Source organism: Bos grunniens, chromosome X, assembly GCF_055505025.1.
Source record: "Bos grunniens cultivar Pamir isolate PY7600 chromosome X, Bosgru_T2T1.0, whole genome shotgun sequence".
Taxonomy (NCBI): Eukaryota; Metazoa; Chordata; class Mammalia; order Artiodactyla; family Bovidae; genus Bos; species Bos grunniens.
The window spans coordinates 91,066,376-91,090,637 of NC_141194.1; the positions used below are offsets into that span (position 1 = coordinate 91,066,376).

General features: G+C 43.3%; 1 protein-coding gene and 1 long non-coding RNA gene across 9 annotated transcripts in view; one reads left to right on the forward strand and one right to left on the reverse strand.

The window, feature by feature from the left end:
• Positions 1–571: 571 nt before the first annotated feature.
• Positions 572–4,521, reverse strand: LOC147340905 (uncharacterized). Of its 4 annotated transcripts, none has more exons than XR_015159034.1 (3): positions 4,383–4,521; positions 2,780–3,196; positions 572–2,681 (listed from the first exon to the last, which is right to left on the reverse strand). It is a non-coding gene; the product is annotated as an uncharacterized LOC147340905 (long non-coding RNA). The 4 variants fall into 4 exon arrangements; XR_015159035.1 differs by lacking the exon at positions 4,383–4,521 and adding an exon at positions 3,774–4,043; XR_015159032.1 differs by lacking the exon at positions 4,383–4,521 and adding an exon at positions 3,848–4,039.
• The window catches only part of IL1RAPL2 (interleukin 1 receptor accessory protein like 2), a 1,180,425-nt gene continuing 1,159,964 nt past the window's right edge, over positions 3,802–24,262 (forward strand). For 3 of the 5 annotated variants that reach the window (XM_086387974.1, XM_086387976.1, XM_086387978.1), the window contains exon 1: positions 4,061–4,993. The gene's annotated coding sequence lies outside the window, so the exon portion shown is untranslated. Of the gene's footprint in view, positions 3,939–4,060; positions 4,994–24,262 lie in introns of those variants that run through there. The other 2 variants (XM_086387975.1, XM_086387979.1) reach the window with 2 other exon arrangements.

Below are 24,262 nucleotides of genomic sequence, written 5' to 3' on the forward strand. Positions count from 1 at the left end.
ATGTGTATGGTGATTCAGTTCATGCCAGTAGTCTTTATGGACATTAACATATTGTTCTCCAAAGTGGTCACACTATTTTACGCTCCAGCTAACTGTGAATGAGAGGCTCTATTTCTTTACACACTTGCCAACACTAGGTATCAATACTATGGAATACCTATTCTTTGCCATTATGGTTTAGTTTGCAGTTATTTCCCCATGCATACATATCCATTCACATGTAGAACCTATTCATGTCCTTTGCCTATTTTTCTGTTGGGTTGCTTATTTTTCTAATTAATTCCTAAGAGCTCTTTATATAGTAATAAAATTCTCCCTTTGGTTGTTGCAATTTTTCTCCTAGTTTATGGTTTGTCTTTCGACTTTGCTTATTGTAGTTCCCCCCGCTTTGGAGAACTGTTTAATTAGTACATAGTAAAATGTATCATTCTCTTAGGGTTCATGGGTTTTAAGTTTTGCTTAGAAAGGTACTCCTCTTTTGAGGCAGTTCGTTCCTTGAGAGTCTCATTTAATAGATCTGCGGCATGGTTCCAGGAATCTTTAACAAGGTGCCAAACTGGTAATTTGGGCCATCATCCAAGTCTAGAAACATGGATGAAATAAGATCAAGTATGTAGGACACCTGGTAAGTGAGCAGACACTCAATAACTATTTGTTCTCTAGTCTCACTGTATTATCCTAATAGGTAGCTTTGAAATTTGCCATTGGAAGAGATACATTTCAATTCAGCATATTTTTTTGGTTATTTTTTTTTGCAAAGCTACTTATCACAATTTTTAATTTCATAAACACTTTTGGCTTCACTAAATGGTTATTAGCTCTTCTCACCATTAATCGGCGAGCATATATTGAGTACCCATAATTTGCTGAACTGTGTAAAATCCTGTTCTTAATAGATGATACTGACCCTCCTCTAGTGGAACATGGGAATCGATCTGTTTGTTCAGTGGTAGTGATAGAATTATTTTAAGCTATGACACATTCTCATCTATTTCTTCATGTAACTAAGGACAGTTTTGCAAACAGGCCGTCTGTAGGTAGAGCTGCTAACTATAACTTGATATATATTGGGCCTCATTTCTGGCCTTGTTCTGTGGTGTTTATCATCTGACAATGGTGGTGCCAGACCCTATTTTTAGATCCTTAGGTGATTACACTAACTGTCCTTTTCCTCTCCTGGACGAGGCAGAGTTGAAAGGTTTTCTTTAAAATGCTTTTCAATTGTTAGCATGTGTTTACGGTCACCTTAGGATCTTGTTAAGTTTCTTGTTAAGAAACTTGTGAAGTTTCTAATTCAGTAGTTCTGGGGCTGGGGTCTGCTGCTGCGGCTAAGTTGCTTCAGTTGTGTCCGACTCTGTAGACAGCCCCATAGACAGCCTCCTACCAGGCTCCTCTGTCCCTGGGATTCTCCAGGCAAGAACACTGGAGTGGGTTGCCATTTCCTTCTCTAATGCATGAAAGTGAAAAGTGAAAGTGAAGTCGCTCAGTCATGTCTGACTCTTAGCGACCTCATGGACTGCAGCCCACCAGGCTCCTCTGTCCATGGGATTTTCCAGGCAAGAGTACTGGAGTGGGGTGCCATTGCCTTCTCCAGGGCTGGGTTCTAAGATTCTGCAGTTCTAGCAAGCTCCCAGGTGATGCCCCAATGCTGCTGGTTATGGATATCACTTTGAGGAGCAAGGTCCCAGACATTATTTTTGAGAAGTCAGTGGTTCCTTCCCCATCTTCTTGGCATTTTGTTCCTGTTTGATCTCCTTATTCCTATATTCCTTGACTCTATTGCAATAACTTCATTTAACCATAAGCCAGAACTGCTGAATAGGCCAAACAGCAGCCTTCTTTGATGGGTACCAAGAGCCCTTCCTCCATCTAAAGAAAATCTGCCATAGTGCCTGAATTCCTCAAATTTGGAAAATCTTCTCAAAGCCTCTGGTGAAGGATGATATTACCCAGGGGAGTAAGGTTAGCTAGACTAGTTAGGTATTTATCAGACTGGAACACCGACACATTGTCGTCAGCAGGAAGAGTACTGAAAGAGTGGTAGGTACATGGGAGAGTGAGTTTTGATAGGGCAGGAGACATAGAACTTGGATACAAAAAGGCACTGAGTGTTAGAGTGAAGTTAGGTGGAATTGGACATAAAAGATGATAAAAGGGCTCCACAGGAACAGTGCTTTCTAGGTGATTTTTGGTTTGTTTGTTTCTTGTTATTTCTTTAAAATCTCTTGTTTACTTGACAAATTGCTTAGGGATATTTATTATTGGCTGCTACCCTGGGTTAGCTCCCTTTGTCCTGGCTGCTGGCTCCTTAACACCTTCATATGTAAATGAGAGCTCTCCTGGTTTGGCCAGTTGGCCTCACCTATAGACAGCCTAGCTGCTCAGCTAGGGCCCAGGGCATGAGGGCTTGGGCTATGCTAAAGGCAAGAGTGGAGGCATTAGGCAGGTGAGATGTGAAGAGGCAGTGTTCTTCCACCCTGAGTTGCTGCAGTTCCCAGCTTTTTGGAAGCACTTTACGTTGAGCCGGAATAACATTAATGCAGGTGCAGCTGGATGGCTGGAAGTGGTGATCCGGATTGCTCAGGGCAGGCACTCAGGCAGAAGGACGTTTATATGAGCTCTATAGCAAAGAGCAAGGGAAAACTGGCTCTCTAGTCCCCATCGGAAGACTGAGCTTGTATCTGAAAAGAGGACAACAGAAGCAGAAATTCTAAGATCTTTCCGCTGTTTCAAAATACAGCCCTCCCCCCACCACCCTGCGCCTATAAACACCAAACACCTGGGAGGATAACTTGGTTCCTGCCAAAAGGACCTTTTCTTCCACACCTGACCTCTCTCGATCCCCGGACCTAACCAATTGCAGAAATAATTTTCCAGGGTGGGGTTTTGCCAAATTTTATGAGATGGTCAATGGGAAAAAAGAATTAATAAACTTGTCATGAGAAGTGAGACAGGGACGGTAACTTTAGTTGTGCACAGTCTCGGCCTTAAAAGTCCAGGGGATAGTGGATCGAGGCCAAATAGTCACGGAAGCCGAAGCAAGGTGTGGGTCCGCACGGCTCGCCGCGCGCACAGAACGCTCTGTTGCTAGCTGTCGATTCCGGTCTCTGTCTCAGTCTTTGGCTCTCTCGCTCGCGTCACTCTCCGCAGCTAATGCAGAGCGATGGAGTAGCCTCAGGAGAACAGCTGGAGAGAGCTTAGAGAAAGACAAATTAATAGGAGCCTAGCGCAGCAGCAAATGCTGGAGCATAGCGCTTAGCTGACCCGTTAAATGAGCAATCCTGTTAAGTGTGTTAATCAGCAAGGTGCCAGTGAGCGGAGCAGAACGCTCTGGGAGATACCTGGCATGGAGACGGGTCTCTTTATCTGTTGCATTTCAAACCCTGTCAGTTCCTGAGTCCTTGCCCCTCTCTCCCATCACTTTTAAAGAGAGGACCTCCTGGGTTTCATGACCTTGAAGACTCACGTAGTCAGGAGCACCTCTGGCAAGCCTCAGGCGCATGGCATAAAAAATCACTGCCTGGTTTTGGTGCCCGGGTTCTATCTCAGAGCCCATCCTGGGGTCCCAGCCCTCCTTGCCAACCGTTTGCCCGGCGGGTCTGGAGAACCCAGAGACTTAAGGATCTCTAATGTGAGAGGTGTGGAAAAGAGGAGTCCTCTTTGGTACTCAGAAGCTCACATTATGAATACAATTAGGCGGCATGCGTCTTTAATAACACTAGGGTCTGGCCTGGGGGGAACCAAACAGGTGAACTCCTGGCTGAACTAGATACCTGCTCAACGGGTGGAACTGGGGATCAGGATAGTTGACAAACTTTGCTTAGCGGTTTTTCCTGCGTTCACTTACTGGGTTCCGCGCTCGGCCTAACCCTTTAGGCTGGCGTACTCCGGTAAAGACGCTAGACGGCGCTGCTGGGACGCACTTTCTCCCGGGAAAGGTAAGAGGGAAGTGCTTTTCTCTCTCTCTCTCTCTTTCTCTTTTTAACCAGGGGATGGGGGGACTCGGGATTGGAATCCAAAGGGGTGTGGAAGAGGAGGAGGAGCAGCAGTAACCCTTTTCCGTGACGCGCCGGAGCTATTCTCTCTAATCCCCTCCTCCTCCCCGGTGTAATCAGTCAGCCCGGAGGCACCAAACTGTTAGCGACCGAGACGCAGCTGTAGGTGATTTCCACTGCCCTCCTACCCCCGCTCTAGGCAAATTCTGGAGGCGGCAGCCGCGGTGGCAGGATGTGAGGCAAGCCTGGAGCGCACTTCCCGAGTACCGCTCCTTCTTCGGAGCTAGGGGAGATAATATAGGCTTTTGTGCACTGGCTGGAGAAGGTTCCCAGATAAGGTTGGAGCCGCGAACCGGCAGGAGAGAGGCGGGCAGGCAGAGTTCATACCTGCTGCCTGCACTGCCGCCAGGGCTTATAGGACCTCTGGGGCAAGCGTGCCTCGTAGGGGTGTAGGGGCCACGGGCCGACGCGGCGGCTTCCCACCGTGCACCCTTTGGCCAAGACGAGGTGTGGCTGGAGTAAGGCTGCTCCGAAGCAAAGTCTTGGAGAAGGAAGAGGCTGAGAGGCAGGAGACTTAGGAGACTCTGGCCACGGAGCCAAAAGGAGGCACCTGGTTTCCAGCATAGCGGCTCAGTGATTTAGGAGCCCTCTTTAAACCTCTCCCTGGTCAGCTCCCCCTAAAGTCCACAGAAGCGCTGCCGAACTCTAGAAGTCTTCCTTGGGCGCGGAGAAGTTTTCTAGCATCCTCTTTGGCTAGGACTGGGAGTTGGAGAAAACGGGCGGGGCTGCCCTGTCTGGCTGCTCTGGAAGCAACCGTCTTCCCTACGCCTCCTCCGGGCCCCTCGCCTTCGGGCAGCCTCCCTTGACGCCTGGGAAGCTTGAGCCCAGGCTCTCTGCAACCTAGTTCTCTATCTCATCCTGGACTGTGATCGCCCCGACATGGAACGGCAGGCTTGAGCCCCGCTGGACGCCCCGGCTGTTTTGCAAGACTCAGACAGGTAATGCCCATTTTCAAAATCGGACAGTTAGCTGGTGAGGGCCAGGGGAGAATGTGCAGGTGACTTCAGAGAGCAGGCCGGCTGAGGCCAACGGGGACTCTGCCTCTCCTGCATCTCTGGTCCCCGCGTCAGGCAACATTTGCCAGTTTCCTTTTCCCTCATTTATCCTTCTGAGAAAGTTTAGGGACCAGAGCTCCCAGGGCCAGGGGCTCCTAGCCAAGGAGGAGCTGGAGCCCGCCTGCAGGTGCTGGCTCGCCTGCCTGTGCATTACATTTCCCCTGCTGTATCTTTGTGGTCTCTGCGGCTGGAGCACGGGCTCTGTAGCCTGGAAGGCACTATCCTACTGAGTGCTTCTTTCTGACTCTACCCACAGTTGTGCCAGAAGCCAGGAGAGCAATGGGCGAGGGGATGGGGCTGAAGGTGGCTCCTGGGCGGAACAGTGAAGTGTTCCCCAGCAATACATACCCGCTCCTGGGGATTCCCAGCGAGCCCGAAACAGAGGAGAGCTTTGGCGATCAGAGGGCAGAGAGGGCATCTAGGCCCGCCTGCCTTGAGAACCTGAATGGACCCCAGCTCAGATCCTGGGGCGCCACGTCTCCTGTCCCAGAGGAAACTCTGCTCCCCCTTGAGCTGGTTTCTCGGGTTGAGTGACCTTCTCTGAACCATTGCACGAGGGAAAGGAGCCACAAGCGCTAAGCTGCACTTCTAACTCCTTGCAAAGGGACCCCAGAGAGGGAGAGGAGGGACAGCCACTGCATGTGACCCGACTTGCCACCCTGGGTCTGCCATTGGAGCAACTAGCTTGATTTGTCAGTATCAGATGTTTAAGAAAAAAATTCTTAAGCAGAGTGATCTGGCAAAGGAAGTGTACAGTTATAAGAATTCTCTGTTCCAGGGTTTCCTCCTAGTTCCTGCACCATCCCCCCCCCAGGCCTAGGCGTGGGGGCGCCGGGGGGGGGGGGAATGGGGGGGGACCCATCTCTATGACCCAGGGAATTTGCAGGAGGTGTTAGTAAACATATTTGTTTCCTCAGTGCCTCCCACATAAGTTATGCCTGGGCTGGAGTGTTTGAAAAGTACCTCTTGGCTGAAAGCTACTCTGGGGGTGGGGTGGGGGGTGGGGATTGGGGTGTGTGTGTGTGTGTGTTGGCGGGAGTCTATTCAGGAATAATCTATCCCCCACCAGTTCATTCAGTTTCATCTTCTTTTGACTTTCAAGAAGGCTTTCTTTTCCTGGTCAGGGAAGCCAAATTATAGATTATTAAACATGCCACACAGCTGGGGGTCAGGCCCCCAAGGAAGGAGAAAGAGAGGAAGGGAAGGACTTTTCCCTGAAGCCTTGCAGGTTTAGCAGCTTTGTGCTGCTCAGGAAGGCTGACTTGGTTACCGGGCCCCTGGGAGGGAAGAAGTTAAGTGTCCAGCACAGGTGTGGAGGACTGAGATCCACTTCCCCACTGATGCCGCCAACCCCGGCATGGTCTCTCCTTGAGGAGTTAGGGGCAGTGGTTCTCATTGAATGCTTTGCTACTGGGCTTCTTGCCAACAGGGTCTTCAGCTTCTGCCTGGTCTTGTGGCTCAGGAGGCATTTTTTTTTTTTTCTCAGCATCACTCGCTTCCCCAAACAGGAATGAGGCAACTAACCTGGGGCCTAGGGTGAGTGAAATTTCCAGATATACCTGAGCCAGGGTTGTAGTGGAAGTGCCTACCTGTGCCCACTCCATCCTTTGTACTCCTCCTGCACAGAACAACCTGTTAGAGGGCCACTGCTATCCGACTGGGCTGTGCTGTGCTGTGGCTGGACCCGATGCAATGGCTCTGATTCTGAGCCACCTGCTCACCGTGTGAGCTGTCCAACTTGGGGGCTGCCTTGGGGTAGATAGCCTACAATCACGTGCAGTTGAAGCAGATAATTTAAATAGAAAGTATTTAAATCCAGGTAAAATGTTGTGGCACCAAAGGTTCCTGGTTTGCCCAGTCTAGCTCCAGCTGGTTGGAAGGAGGAGCACATGGTGACCAAAGATGTCCTGGTGACTGTGAGCCATGGCCATTTGTGTTTCTGTCTGATGGGTCAAGACCAGACCTTCAGAGTGGAATAGCTAGGGACTTAAGCTGGTTTTACAGTATGGTCTCTGTGGCCCTCAATAATTTCTGGGTGGTCTTAACTCCAGTTGAGCAATGGGACCATTTTCCATTTCTATGAGACTCCTAATGCCAGGATGTCTGGATGCAGAGGCTAAAGGTGCTAATCAGGTATGGGGAACTTAGGGGTGCCTCTAGATTGTAGTATTTACTGACCAAGTTGAGTCTGAGTCTTGATTTACCTATTCCTTTCCTGGGACACTGTTCTTTAATTGAGTAGAACTTCCTTGTTTACCAATAATTAGTGATAGAATCCATACAGGCATATGCTACTTGGCAGGGTGTAATGGATGGCATGGCTACCTGAGGAATAGCCCAAATTACCCACTTGACATACGTCTCTGCAGGTACTAAGAGCTGAAGTTTTATTTGGCTTTAAGAAGTCATACTCTAAAGCAGCGGTCCCCAACCTTTTTGGTGCCAGGGACCAGTTTTAAGGAGGACAGTTTTTCCATGGACTGCGGTGGTGGGGGGGATGGTTTTGGGATGATTCAAGTTCATTACATTTATTGTACACTTGATTTCTAATCTAATATTGTCACTAATCTGGCAGAAGTGGTCCATGGCCCAGAGGTTGGGAACCGGGGCTCTAAAGAGTTCACCCTTATAAGAAAGAAAAACTATTCCAGCTTTGTTTAAAAAAAAACTTCACTTTATCAATTAAGTTGGCTTGCATAAATCATTGAAATGGCTCAGGGTAAAACACTTGCTGTTTGAGAAGAGGATAGGCTGAGAAAGTGAAATGGATTAAAATATGGTTGAAATGATCATACTTTGGTAAAACACAATTGTATGTTTCTATCTGTTCCTGAAAGGGAGTCAGTCCTGTGTACAACTTAATGGTTTGAGTAGATTCTGTGACAGGTTGCTGTAATATGATGAAACTTAAAGGAGAAAAAAACTACATTTTCTCCCTTGGACTTGGATATTTCTTTGACTGTGGCAGTACTGATAGGAGCCAGAACTGTTAGAAGAATGCACATGTTGCCTTCTCCATTTGAAAAGGTACTATAATCTCCTTGGTGAAAATGCCCTGTGACCCAAATGGAAGAAATAAAAAACATCCCAAATTTCAGCTGTTTAGTAATAAGACCTAAAAGTAAGGCAAATTACCACCCAATCTCAAGATGTGGCCTAACAGGGCTTCTCAGGGCTGGTTTCTAGTCATAGCTAGCAGCCCGCAACCCTTAACCCCTGAGGTTTGTCTCCTGAGCCTACACCAAGAAGCTGTGTTCAGAGCCAACTTGGTGGAGAAAGATAAATGTTGAATGTGCAATGTGTGCTTTAATTATCCTGAGCTAGGACTTGAAAATAAGCTTCTTATGAAATTTAGACTCTAAGCTGTCATTGTCAAGGGATTCCAGGGTAAAACATGCCTGGCCAATATAAGACCTGATGAAAAGATGTACTTCGTGGGTCCATTTGGCCAAAGCCAGCAATGAATTCAGACTTTTTGGGCTAGTTCACTTTGAACTGCTTCTCAGTGAGACCAGAGGCACTAGAGTGAGTCCATCGTGGGCCAGTTTCTTTAGGGCGTCCCCAGACACAGGTATTGCTCCAAGTCTTTGATCAATCAACCTAAACACATATTCTCTGTGCCAAGGAGCCCAGCTTTAGCTGCCTTCCTGCCTTCTTGTTCTTAAATCTCACCTCTTAATGTAGCTGTTCCTTGGCTTTTCTCCTGAGTTCCAACATACTTTATATCTAACTTCCTTTATTCCATTACTGGGTGTTTTATTGGCATGTAAAATGTATTCAAACACTAATTCTCAGTCATCTATGACTCCTGTGTGTCCTTCCATTCCTGCCTCTTGCATCTTGTTATATGCCCCAAGTTCTGTCTCTGAAATACCTTTTCTCTTCTATTACTATTGCCTCTCCCTGACAAGTCCTCTAGATTCTTTTTCTTTTTCCCTGTCCTTGCTCTCTTCCCCTTGTTCTTCCTCACAGCCACTCCTCGGCCCTTCCTCTGGGTCCCCCCACCCCTGCCCCTTCCTCTCAGTCCTTTCTTTCTGAATCCCTCCCCTTCTGCTCGGTGCCCCTCCCCTTCCCCTTGGTTCCCCCTTCTGTCCTCCCTCCCCTTAGGCTAGGTCCCTCCACCCTTCTTTTCCATCCCCATCCTCTTCTCTGCATCCCCCACCCTTTCCCCTCGGTGCCCCCTCCCCTTCCTCTTTGTCCCCCCAACCCTTCCTCTCCTTCCTTTCTCTCCATCCCCTTCCCCTTTCTCTGCATCCCCCACCATTCTGATGGGTCCCCCTACCCTTTCCCTCCACCCATCCCCTTCTCTGCATCCCCCACCGCTTCCACTTGGTCCCCCTTCCCCTTTCAATCCTTCCCACTTTCCCCTTCCACTGGGTCCCTCCACCCTACCTCTCCCATCCCCTTCTCTGCATCCCTTGCCCCTTCCACTTGGTCCCTCTTCCCATTTCAATAGGCCCCTCCCTCCTCTTCCACTGGATTCTCCCAGCCCCTTCCAACTGGTCCCCACTCCTCTTCAGCTCGGTCCCCCCACCCTTCCTCTCTGTCCCACTTCCCCTGCATTCCCCCTATTCCACTTGGTTCCACTTCCCCTTTCACTTGTTCCCCTCTTCCACTCACTTCCCCCCACCCCTTCCCCTCAGTCCCCTCTCCCCTTTGGTTCCCCTCCTGCTGGGTAACCCCTCCTTCAGGTCTGTTCCTCCCACCCCTTCCTCTCCGTTTCCCCACTCCTTCCTCCTGGTCCTTGCTGTCAGCCCCCATCCCAGTCTCTGCATCTGCGCACTGAGCCCCCTCCTCTTCCCCTTGATTTCCCCCACCCCCTACAATTAGTCCCTCATTCCCCCTGCAGTGGGTCCCCTATTCCTTTCTGGTCAGTTGCCCCCTCCCTTTCCGCTTGGTCACCCCTCCATCCTCCCTCTCTTTCTGCTGTTCCCCCCAACTCTTCCTCCCCTTCCTCTTGGTCCCCAGCCCCTCCTGCTCGGTCCCCCTCCCCTTCCTCTCGGTCCCCCCACCCTTTGACTTGATCCTGCCACCCTTCATCCCCATCCCCTTCTCTGCACCCCACCCCGTCATCCTTTCCACTCTGTCTCCCTTGCCATTTCAATCCGTTCCTCCTTCCCCTTCTGTGCCCTCTTCCCCTCCATCGGTTCACCCCCACCCCCTTGCACTTGGTCCCCCTACTCTTTCTCTCAGTTCCCATCCCCTTTTCTGCATCTTCCACCCTTTCCACTCAGCCCCTCTTCCCCTTGGTTCCTCCTGCCCCTGCCTCTCCATCCGCCCACCCTTCCTCTCCTTCCTCATCCCATTCTCTGCATCTCCCACCCCTTCCTCTCGGTCCTTTCTCTCCGTCCCCATCCCCTTCTTTGCATACCCCTCACACTTTCCACTCAGTCCCTCCTTCCCCTTCCTCCCGATCCCTTCCACTTCTGCCCGGTCCCCAGGTCCCCATTCTCCTTTCAGTATTCCCCTCTTCCCCTTGGTTCCCCCCATGGCTTGCAATCGGTCCCCCATTCCCTTCCACTCAGTGCTCCCTCTCCATTCTTCCTCCCCTTCTGATGGCCCCCCTCCCCTTCCTCTCAGTCCTTTCTCTGTTCCCCTCCCTTTCTCTGCACCCCCCACTCCTTCCCCTGGGACCCCTTCTCCGTCCTCCCACCATTACACTCAGAACCCCTCCCCTTCCTCTCCATTCCCCCACCCCTTTGGCTTGGTCCCCTTGCCCTTCCTCTCAGTCTCCATCCCCTTCTCAGCATCCCCCTTCCCATTTCAATCAGTCCCCCTTTCCCCTTCAACTTAATCCCCCCACCCCTTCCTCTCAGTCCTTTTTCTTTGTCCCCCTCCTCTCTGCACCACCCACTCTTTACGCTAGGTCCCCCCAACCCCTTCGACTGGGTCCCCCCACCCCTTCTGCTCAGTCCTTTCTCTCTGTCCCCTTCCTCTTTCTCTGCATCCCCCACCCCTTACCCTGGGATCCTTTCTCTGTCACCCACCCCTTCTGCTCAGTACACCCACCCCCTTCCATTGGTCCCCCCAACACCTTCCACTGATTCCCCCCCACCCTTTCTCTGTCCCCATCCCCTTCTCTGCATCTGCCGCCCCTTCCACTCGGGGTCCCCCTTCCCCTTTCAGTCCTTCCTCCCTTGCCTTTGGTTACCCAGTCCCTTGCAATCAGTCCCCCATTCTGCTTCCACTCAGTTCCCCTCTCCCCTTCTGCTCTGTCCTCCTCTCTCCATTCCCCACTCCCCTTCCACTCAGTACACTCCTTTTGCTCAGTTTCCCCCACCCCTTCCTCTTAGTCCTTTCTCTCAGGTCCTCTTCTCTGCATCGTGCCCCTTCCACTTAGTTCTCCTCTTCCCTTCCACTGTGTCCCCTGCTCTCCATCCCCCTCCCCTTCCATTTGGTTCCCCATCCCCTTCCACTTTGTACCCCTGGTCCATCTGCTCTTCTGCTCGGTTTCCTCACCCCACCCCTTCCTCTTGGTCTTTTCTCTCCATCTCTGCATCCCTGGCACTTCCACTGAGGCCCCCATTCCTCTTCCACCTGGTCCCCCCTTCCCCTCTGTTAACCCCCTCCCCTTAGTTCAGTTCACCCCTTCCCTTCAGTTCCCCCTCCCCTTCTGCTCTGTTTCCCCTGATTCTGTTCGGTCCCCAAAACTCTTTCTCTCTGGTTCCTTTCTCTCCATTCCCATCCCCTTCTCTGCGCACCAGTCCTTGTCCTTTCCACTTGGTCTCCTTTTCCTTTTCAATCAGTCCCCCTTCCCCTTCTGCCCTCTACCCCTTCTCCCCTTCCACTCAGTCCCCCTTTCCCTTTCCCCTTTTCCCCTTGGTTCCCCCCACCTCTTTCACTCACTCCTGCCCCTTCCTCTTGGTCCACTGGCTGCTCCTTCCTCTCTGTCCCTGTCCCATTCTCTGCATCTCCTGCCCTTTCCACTGGGTCCCCCTTTCTTCTTCCACTTGGCCCCCCTTCCCCTTCTGTTGAGTCTCCCACTCCCCCAACCCATCCTCTTGAACCCCCCAGCCAATCTTTTTGTCCCACCCCGTTCTCTGCATCCCCCACCCCTGCCTCACTGTCCTCCTCCCCTTTATCTAGCCCCCTCTCATCTCCTTCCTCTCTGTTCTCCCTCCCGTTCCTCGCTTCCCTCGATTCCTCTATGTTTTTCATCTCCATTGCCCGCTCAGTTTCTCCCTCATGGCCCTCCCCTTGCCCTATGTCCCCTCTCCTCCCTCCGCCTTTCCTCTCCATCCCCAGGCCCTTCCTTTTGCCCCCTCTCTTCCTGTAACCTGGCCTGCTGTTTCCATCCTCTCTTCCCTCCCTCATCCTGCCTTTGCCTCCTCCTTTCCCAGTCCAGATTCTTGACCTGGTCTACTATAAAAACCTCTCATTATCTTTGCTCTGCTCTCCAATATATTCTGCATATTAGAAGTAATCTTCCTGAAGAGCTTTTAACTGGTTAGTTAAAAGTGTTGAATACATAGTGAGTGGATTGAATGGTATGCACTGTTACCAAGTCACAAAGACTTTTCTGACATGGACATGAGTTTGAGTAAACTCTGGGAGTTGATACATAGGGAGGCCTGGCGTGCTACAGTCCATGGGGTCGCAAACAGTTGGCCAAGACTGAGAAACTGAACTGAATAAATTCAGTACTTTGTACTGTAAGCTTAGAAAGTTCTATACCCCTGTACTACATAATGTGTTCTGCACATACACAGTTCTTCACCACTGTACATAATGTGGCCAAGTATTTGATGGGAATTCAAATATCAGATTTGGTAGATTGAACTGGGTGACCTGTTACTATGAACCCAGATCGTGTAAATATCAAGGGACTCAAATAAGATAGATTATCCTATCAGTTTGCCTTATGAAATTATGCCTTTATAAAAAAATTATTAAGACTGTGTTGTAGAGTCTTCTGTGTTTTAGTCTGTTACTATGTATTCCTGAATAGGTTGCCTTGTCCTGGCTTACTTGGCTGTGTATCACTATAAGAATTATCTAGGTCACTATATTTTGTTATTGGAGGAAGAAGTGGCAACCCACTGCAGTATTCTTGCCTGTGAAATCGAATGGAGAGAGAAGTCCGGCAGGCTACTGTCTGTGTGATCCCAAAGAGTTGAACATGACTGAGCACACACAGTATACTCTGTTATGAATTTTTAACATTTATATTGTGCATGTTTTATACTTTGTTAAATGCATTTCCCTTTCCTTATCTTGCTTAATGTTCAAAATGATCTTGTGAGGTGGATGATTCTTCCTATATTACAAATGCTAGAAAGCAAGCATCCAAATATTTCAGTGATTTCTCCAAGGTAATATATTTAAGTTGGAAAACTTTATTTTATTGATACCAGAAATCTATTATTGCTCTGAGGTTCAGAGCTTAGATGATACTAGTCTAAAACAACTTCATTCTCTCTCTACTAGCTATAAAGTCAGGAGCAGATTCTTTGGTCAGAATCTGAGGTCCTTTGAGATTTAGCATTGGCGTACCTAGTCAGCCTTCTTTCTTTTTTTTTTTTTTTAATTTTATTTTATTTTTAAACTTTACAATATTGTATTAGTTTTGCCAAATATCGAAATGAATCCACCACAGGTATACCTGTGTTCCCCATCCTGAACCCTCCTCCCTCCTCCCTCCCCATACCCTCCCTCTGGGTCATCCCAGTGCACCAGCCCCAAGAATCCAGCATCGTGCATCGAACCTGGACTGGTGACTTGTTTCATACATGACATTATACATGTTTCAATGCCATTCTCCCAAATCTCCCCACCCTCTCCCTCTCCCACAGAGTCCATAAGACTGATCTATACATCAGTGTCTCTTTTGCTGTCTCGTACACGGGGTTATTATCATCTTTCTAAATTCCATATATATGCGTTAGTATACTGTATTGGTGTTTTTCTTTCTGGCTTACTTCACTCTGTATAATAGGTTCCAGTTTCATCCATCTCATTAGAACTGATTCAAATGTATTCTTTTTAATGGCTGAGTAATACTCCATTGTGTATATATACCACAGTCAGCCTTATTTCTCACTACCTTGCTGCTCACATGATGATCTAGTGGAACCAAACCATTCACTATTGTGCAACATAACCTTTTATTATCCATAATTTACGGTTTTACTTATGCCATTCGTTTATTGTGGACTTCTTCAGTCCCTCCCATCTCTAATTCTCTGCCTGTTGAGAATGAACTGTATTCAAGAAGCAGCAGCTTTAGTGCCACCTCTTCCATGTATCCGTCCCTAATTTCTCTCTAATGCTCCATAGTCAAAGGAGAAGGCAGTGGCACCCCACTCCAGGCCTCTTGCCTGGAAAATCCCATGGATGGAGGAGCCTGGTAGGCTGCAGTTCATTGGGTCGCAAGAGTCAGACACGACCGAGCAACTTCACTTTCACTTTTCACTTTCATGCATTGGAGAAGGAAATGGCACCCCACTCCAGTGTTCTTGCCTGGAAAATCCCAGGGATGGGGGAGCCTGGTGGGCTGCCGTCTATGGGGTCGCACAGAGTCGGACACGACTGATGCGACTTAGCAGCAGCAGCAGCAGCACTTTATCACATCTACTAAAGTTTAAACTTGTAGAAGGTTATCAAATCTATCTCTTATTCTGCTGAGTGTCATGAATACAGGGGGGCATTCATTACATATTTCATTGAGTTGCCATTGAAATTTCAACGTTAGCCTTAGTACTTCACTGAAAATCTCTGTCAAAATGATAGCTACAGGTTAAATAGGAAATTGCCAATTTTATTATCATCCAATAATGCTACAACCAAACCAGTTGATCCTAATGGAAATCAACCCTGAATATTCACTGGAAGGACTGATGCTGAAGCTCAAATACTTGGGCCATGTGATCCAAAGAGCCGACCCCACTGGAAAAGATTCTGATGCTGGCAAAGATAGAGGACAGGAGGAGAAGGTTGGACAGGAGGACAGGAGAGAGGACAAGATGGTTGAATGGCATCGCTGACTGAGTGAACATGGTTTTGAGCAAATTCAAGGAGATAGTGAAGGAGAGGGAAGTCTGGCATGCTACAGTTCATGGGGTTGCAAAGAGTTGAACATGACTCAGCAACTGAACAACAACAATAATGCAGTTAAGAAGTATAATAGAGATGTGATTTTTTAAAAATAGTTCTTTTCTAGAATTGCTATCTGATAAACATGTGATTATACAAATTTAAAATGATTACAATTAAATACAACTAAAAATTCAGTTCCTCAGTCACAGGAGTCATAGTTCAGGTTGTCCAAAGTCATGTGACTAATGATTCAGTTCAGTCATTCAGTCGTATCTGACTCTTTGCAACCCCATGGACTGCAGCATGCCACGCTTCCCTGTCCGTCACCAACTCCCGGAGCTTGCTCAAACTCATGTCCATCGAGTTGGTGATGCCATCCAACCATCTCATCCTCTGTCGTCCCCTTCTCCTTATGCCTTCAATCTTTCCCAGCATCAGGGTCCTTTCCAATGAGCCAGTTCTTTGCATCAGGTGGCCAAAGTATTGGAGCTTCAGCTGCAGCATCAGTCCTTCCAATGTGTGTCTGTTTCTTTGGAAATAGTAAAGTATTTCCAAATATGCTGTGGATTTTAAGATGTGATAAAGAGTTATTTCAAACCCATGGATTAGGAGAAGGGACAGGCTTTTCAATAAATGCACTTAGGACAACAGGGCTAGTTATTTGAGGGGAAGTTTAATAAAGCTACATGTATACTCATTATGTAAATCAAAGTCCCAGTTGTGTTTTTTTCACACTAAAAAAGTCCCAGTTGGGTCAAAGATTTAAGTGTAAAAAAATTAAACTATAAAGGGAAACACAGATAGACCTAGAGATTGTCATACTAAGCGAAGTGAGCCAACACAGAGAAAGACAAATACCATATGATATTGCTTATATGTGGAATTAGGGAAAAAAAGGATACAAATGAATGTGTATATAAAACAGAAATAGACCCACAGACATAGGAAACAAACTTATGGTTACCAAAGGGGAAAGAGGGGAAATGATCAATTAGAAGTTTGGGAATAACATATACACACAACTGTATATTGATATAAAATAGACAACTATTAAGGACCTCACAGGGAACTATATTCAATATACTGTGCAGGGAACTATACTCAATATTTTGTAATAACCTATAAGGGAAAATAATTTTAAAGTATATATACATTTAAAAGTTTATATATTCTTACTTAACATATATTTATAATTTTATAGTTTCGAAGTTAAAGATTTTCTAATCACTTTATGAAGACCAATAACTCAAAGAAAATACTAATAAATTTTACCTTCAAAAAAGCTCTATGGCCAAAAATATACTATAATCAAGATTGAAAAAACAGCAAACTAGGAAAAAAATATCTGATATAAATATTAGATATTCTTAATATATAAAGATTCTACATGTCAAATATAAAGTAAATGTCTAACAGAAAAATGGTGAAAAGTTATGAAAATAATATTCATAAAAGAATACCAGTAGACAAACTCACTTTGAAAATAGAAACTAATAGTTTTCACCTATCAGATTAGAGAAGATTTATGGCATTAAGAAAACACAGTGTAGGGATATGGATGAGCTAATGCACTGTTAACTCTTAGTACATTTCCAGAGGGTTATTTAGCAATTTGTATACAAATGTGAAATGTACATACCTTCTATAAGCTAGTGATTTTACTAAAAGTTTATTGTAAAAACATAAATGCAAATAATACAAGATACATACACAAAAAAGCTTAACATTTTTTTGTGTACTTTGTTTATAGTGGTAATACTTTGGAAACAAGTTAACTGGCTATAATAGTGGATAGACTAGTTAAATTGGGATGATGTGAATTTAGCCAATTAGTACGTACAAATTAAAGATAATGTAGATGTACATTTATTGATATGTAAATATATTTGTATATAATTTAATGGAAAAGATTACAAAGCAGCATAATTCAATTTCTTCTTATTTTTATATATTTCTGTATATCTACATGTGCTTATAAACATGAAAACCTATAGAAAATTGTTCACCAAAATGTTAGTTATTGGTGGAGGGATTTTGGATTTTTCTTTAAAAAATTTTTGTTTTTAATTGTTTAGACTTACAATGAGAATAATAACGTGATATAATGCAGATGCAGGTAAAATACTCAATACACAATACTCAAATACTTGCTGCATGGTGGCAGTTTATTATGCTTCTATCATTTACACAATAAGCTAGTCAAAGCTAGATGGCAAATTTCAGAAAGATTCAAATGATAAATGTGGGAAAAAGGAATGCATATAATAACCTGCATAAAACAAAATTGGAAAGAATTCCTAATAATAGAAAAAGTTAAGAAGAATCAATAGTTTTAAGAAGAATCAATCGTTTTACTTTACATTGAAGATATATATGTGTAAAACACAATAATAACAGATAAATTGGGATGAAAATTACAATATATGACAGACAACGCCGTATTTTTACTCCAAAATACAACTTTTCATCTGCTAACCACACCCAAATAATTATGCTATTTGTATTTTTATTTTTGTACTATAAATAGATTGTCATCGTTGTTAGTGTTTAGTTGCTAAGTCATGTTTGACTCTTTTGTGACCTCATGGATTGTAGTCCGCCAGGCTTCCCTGTCCATTGGATGTCCCAGGCAAGAATACTGGAGTGGGTTGCTCTTTCCTTCTCTAGGGGATCTTCCCAAAACAGGGATTGAATCCACATCTCCAGCATTGCAGACGGATTCTTTACCACTGAGCCACCTGGGATAAAGCCCTATAAATGCATGCCTAAAGTTATAGTATTTCACATCTCACTTCATTAAATAATGCCTGCATTATTTCTGGTAAGTTATAGATTGGTGGGGAAAGGACCACACATTGTAATTTCCTGATTTAAGGTTCTTTCCTGAGACAAGGAAAAAGCCTCATAAAATGGGAACAGGTGCAGCATATCTTAGCATGGGCTTAATCTGGTCCCTAGTTCCCTATAGATTTACAGCTGCCAGTGCCACTATCTGTACAGGGAACAGTCCTGTCAGACTCAAAAAATAGCATATTTTTCTCCCCTGCAGCATTAGTTTTTTCTACTCATACTGTCGTCACTTTTATGGGGGGGGAGGGAAACACCTTGTACTAACAATCTTTGTACTTCTATTTAAGGAGTATTTAGAACTAATAGGCTCTACTACTTCTTGAACCCTACTCAACATTAACAAGGCCAAATATTTTACTGAGGAAAGAGCCAGATCAGTGCTGACATCTCCCTGGATAAAATATCTGCCTTGAGCTTTCTAGGATACAAAAAAATAAAAATAAAAATCCATTTCCCTGATGTCTACCCACTAGTTCTTATTTGATATTTTTAGTGAGTGGTTCTGACACAGAGTTTGAACCAAGAACTATGACCAGACTCTCCTATATTACACACAGTAATGATAGCTATCCTCTACTTTGGACTACTTATATTCTGGGCATTGTTCTAAGTGCTATATATATATAATCATTTTATCATAACCTATCTCACTGGAAGGTAGGTAGCATTTTTATTTGTATTTTAAATAGAAAAAATGGAGACACAGAAGTTCAGTGATTTGCCTAAAAAGTCACAAAGCTATTGAAATGACTATTCTGGGATGAGAAAATAACCAGTTTTGCTCTAGAACCTGTGCATTTAAACATGATACAAAAGTAGGTATATGCATATATGCTAAGATAGTATATTTTATTTTTCCTGAATGCTGTTGTAACAGGTCACTTTTAGTTCCTTTGTTTAGCTTTCAAATTTTCTACAATTAAGATATGTTACTTCTATAATCACAAAGATGCATGATATTAACAATTGAATCAGAGCTTCAGATTGCGCCATGGATATAGCCCTCTTAACTTTTTGATTTTGGTTTTCTGGACTTCCCTTATGGCTCAGCTGGTAAAGAATCTGCCTGCAATGTGGGAGACCTGGATTCAACCCCTGGGTTGGGAAGATCCCCTGGAGAAGAGAAAGGCTACAGACTCCAGTATTCTGGCCTGGAGAATTCCGTGGACTGTATAGTCCATGGGGTCGCAAAGAGTTGGACACGACTGAGCAACTTTCACAGTAATCTAAGGCATTAGTACCATAGTACATATTAATCAAAAAGTCCATCTATAATTTGAATGGTACTTAACAGTCTGCTGATAGGAAGATACCTGTATTTCACAACTGAAATTTATAGTGGGATCACCCCTGAAACTTTTGCTTTAAAGCTGAGAGTGTTTGATTCTCAAGTTGAGCCTAGTGAGAAGTTTTGCTGACTCCTTACTAATATTTCTTTGTGTCTCATCCAGCCTAAGTCTTGTCATATGTTCCTCTTGCTAGTCTTATCTAATTCTAGAATCATCTTGTCATTAAACCTGTTCAGAACACCTCTCATTCTTGGATTAATTGATCAATTTCTATGCCCTAATATCTATGGCTGAACTCTTCTAGAAGAATCCAACTTCATCAAGACCAGTGCAACAACCAGTGCATGGTCTACAACCTAACCTAAGCTCAGACCTTCAGAGTTGCTAAGAAGACTTTAAAGTTTTTATCAAAGTATAGCTGATTTATTAAATTATATTAATTTGATTATATTGAAATTTGATTTTATTAAAAAGCAGAGACATTACCTTGCCAACAACGGTCCATCTAGTCAAAGCTATGGTTTTTACAGTAGTCATGTATGGATGTGAGAGTTGGACCATAAAGAAAGCTGAGCACCAAAGAACTGATGCTTTTGAACTGTGGTGTTGGAGAAGACTCTTGAGAGTCCCTTGGACTGCAAGGAGATCCAACCAGTCCATCCTAAAGGAAATCAGTTGTGAATATTCATTGGAAGGACTGATGCTGAAGCTTATACTCTAATACTTTGGCCACATGATGCAAAGAACTGACTCATTGGAAAAGACCCTGATGCTGGGAAAGACTGAAGGCAGGAGAGAAGGGGACAACAGAGGATGAGATGGTTGGATGGCATCACCGACTCAATGGACATGAATTTGAGCAAGCTCCGGGAGTTAGTGATGAACAGGGAGGCCTGGCGTGCTGCAGTCCATGGGGTCGCAAAGGGTCGGAGATGACTGAGCAATTGAACGGAAAGCTGATTTATAGTATTATATTACTTTCAGGTGTGCAACATAGTAATGTGATATTGTTATAGATTATACTCCATTTAAAGTTATGAAATAGGGACTATATTCCCTGTGTATTACATCCTTGTATCTTATTTTATACCTTAGAGTTTGTGCCTTTTAGTCCCTTTCCCCTGCGTTGCCACTCCTGCCACCACTCTCCCCACTCACAAGCACTAGTTTATTCTCTGTATCTGTGAGTTTCTTTCTATTTTGTTATATTCATTTGTTTGTTTTGTTTCTTATATTTTACCTGTGATATTTTGCAGTATTTGTCTTTTTTGTCTGGTTTATTTCACTAATTGTAATACCTTACAGGTCCATCCGTGTTATTACAAATGGCAAAAGCTTAATCTTTTTATGGCTGAGTAATATTCCATTTCATATATATGTATGTATTGGATTTCTTTATGCATTCATTTGTTGATGGGCACTTGCATTGCTTCCCTGTCTTAGTTATTGTAAATAATGCTGCTGTGAATATTGGGGTACATATAGCTTTTCAAAGTAGTGCTTTTTTTTTCTTCAGATGTATATGCAACAATGGAATTGTTGGATCATATGGTAGTTCTACTTTTAATTTTTTTAGGAACTGTCATACTATTTTCCATAGTGTGTGTACCAATTTATGTACCCACCAATAGTGTACTAGAGTTCCCTTTTCTCTGTAACCTCACCAACATTATTATTTGTTGTCTTTTTTAATGATAGGCATTCTGACAGGTGTAAGATTTCTCAATGTAGTTTTCATTTGCATTTTCCTGATGATTAGATATTGAGGATCTTTTCATATACCTATTGAATATTTGTATGTTGTCTTTGGGAAAATGCCTATTCAGGAAATGTACCCATTTTTAATAGTTTTATTTACTTTTCTGATATTGAGTTTTATATACTCCTTATATAGTTTGGATATTAACCCTTGGATCAGACATATCATTTAGATATCTTCTCTGATTCAGTAGGTTGTCTTTTCATTTTGTTTATGATTACCTCTCCTATGCAGAAGCTTTTAATTTTACTAGGTCCCTAAAGTACTGCTAAGACTTTTTATCAAATAGTGTACTGCCTTTGTTTTCATGTAGGAATTTTATGGTTTCAAATCTTACATTTAGGTTTTAATCCATTTCAGTTAATTTTTGTATATGGTCTAAGAAAGTGTTCTAGTCTCATTTTACATATAGCTGTCCAGTTTCCCCAGCACCACTAATTGAATAAACTGTCTTTTCCCCATTGTGTATTCTTGTATCACTTGTCATAGATTAATTGACCATATGTCTGTGGCCTTATTTCTGTGCTCTCTTATCTATTCCATTGATCGATGTGTCTGTTTTTGTTTCAGTACTATACTGTTTTGAGTATTATATCTATGTATATTCTGAACTCAGAGAGCATGATACCTCCAATTTTGTTCTTTTTTCTCAAGATGGCTTTGGATATTTGGGGTCTTTTTGGTCCCATAAAATTTTAGGATTATTTGTTACAGTTCTGTGAGAAATATCATAGATGTTTTTATAGGTACTTCATTAAGTCTTAGGTCTTTCACCTCCTTGGTTAAGTTTATTCCTAGCTATTTTATTCTTTTTTTTTTTTTTGCAATTGTTTGCAATGGGATTATTTTCCTTCTCCTTCTGGTAATTTATTATTAGTGTATAAAAAAGCAACATGTTTCTGAATATTAATTTGTACCATGCAACTTTACTAAGTTTATTCTAATGCTGTTTTTGGTAGAGACTTTAAGGATTTCTATATATAGTATGATGTCATCTGCAAATAGCGACAGGTTTACTTCTCTTCCAATATGCATACCTTTTATTTCTTTTTACTTGTTCGATTCCTAAGGGTAGGACGGCCAATGCTATGTTAAATAGAAATAATGAGAATTGCCATCCTTGTCTTGTTCCAGATTTGAGGAGAAGGTTTCAGTTTTGCACCACTGAGTATGAGGTTAGTTGTGACTTTGTCATAAATAGCCTTTATTATGTTGAGATGTGCTGTGCTTAGTCACTCAGTCGTGTCTGACTCTTTGTGACTTCATGGACTATAGCCCGGCAGGCTCCTCTGTCCATTGGGGTTCTCCACGCAAGAATCCTGGAGTGGATTGCCATGCCCTTCTCCAGGAGATATTCCCAACCCAGGGATTGAACCCAGGTCTCCAGCATTGTGGGTGCATTCTTTACTGTCTGAGCCACCAGGGAAGCTCAGCATATGCTGAACTATACTCACTCTATTCCACCTTTGTTGAGAGTTTTAACATAAATATATGTCATTTTGTCAAATGCTTTTTCTGCATCTATTGAGAGGATATTTATCCTTCTTTTTGTTAATGTAGTGTATTCCATTGGTTGATCTGTGGATATTGAACCACTCTTGCATCCTTGGAATAAATACCCCTAGATCATAGACTATGATTCTCTTTACATATTGTGGAATTAATTTGCTAGTATTTGGTTGAGCATTTCCCATATATATTCATCAGGGATATTAGCCTGTAATTTTATTTTTTTGTAGAATGTTTGTCGGTTTTTGTATCAGGATAATGGTGGCCTCATAGAAAGAATTTAGAAATGTTCCCTCCTCTACAACTTTTTGGAATAATTTTGGAAGAATAAGTATAATTTCTTTGTATGTTTGGTAGAATTCTCCAGTGAAGTTGTATATTATAGTTCTGGATTTCTGTTTGTTGAGAGTTTTTTTTCATTACTGATTAAATGTCAATACTAGTAATTGGTCTGTTTGGGTTGTCTGTTTCTTCTTGATTCAGATCTAGAAGATTGTTTGTTTCCAGGAATTTATGCATTTCATCTAGGTTGTCAAGTTTGTTGGCATATAACTGTTTATACTATTTCTTATGATTGTTTGTATTTTTGTGATATTAATTGTAATTTTTCCTCTTTCATATATTGTGTTCTCTTTTCTTAATGAGCCTGGCTAATTGCCTACAAATTTTTAAGAATTGTTTAAAAACTAGGTCTTGGTTTCATTGTCTTTCCTATTCCTATTTTTTTGTTGTTGTCTGTTTTGACTTTGGGCTTTGTTTGTTCCTCTTTTTCTAATTTTTTTTAGAACCAGATTTTGATTTTTTTTTTTTTTTTTTTTTAGATTTTTCTTGTTTCTGAAGTAGGCCTGAGTCTCTATAAACTTCACTCTTAGAACTGATTTTGGGACTCCAATAGATTTTGGCAAGTTGTCTTTTAATTTTCACTCGTCTCAGTGTATTTTCAGATTTCCTATTGATTTTTTCATTGACCCATTTCTTTTTAGTAGCATGTTGTTTAGTGTCCTCCTATAATTGATTTCTAGCTTAGTAATATTGTGGTTGGAAAAGATGTTTAATTCCTATATCCTTAAATTTGTTGAGCCTTCTTTTGTGGCTTAGCCTGTAATCAATCCTGGAGAACATTCCTTGTACAGTTGAAAATATTGTTTATTTTGCTAATTTTTTGATGGAATGTCCTTTAGATATCTATTATGTTCAACTGGTCATTTAAGGCCTCTGTTTCCTTATTTACTTTCCATCTGGGTGATGTGTCTATTAATGTATGAGGGGTATTAAAGCCCATCATCATTATTGTATTACTGTCAGTTTTCCCTTTATGTCTGTTAATATTTGCTTTATATATTTGCTTTAATATATTTAGGTGCTCATGTATTTAGGTGCATATATGTTTACAAATATTGACTTCTTGTTTTGGTCACTTTTTCATTACTTAATTCATTTCTTTGTCTTTTATCATAGACTTTAAAAAAATCTACTTTGAGTTGAATATTGCTACCCCATAATTCTCTTAATTTCTGTTTCATAGAGTAAGTTTTTCCATCCTGTGTGTGACTTTATCTATGAAGTGAGTCTATTGTAGCCAGCATACAGTTGGGTCTTACTTTTTTCAATCCAACTCCCTATGTATATTGGTTGTAGCATTTAGTCTGTTGACATTTAAAGTGATTATTCATATGTCTGTACTTATTACCATTTTGTTACTTGTTTTCT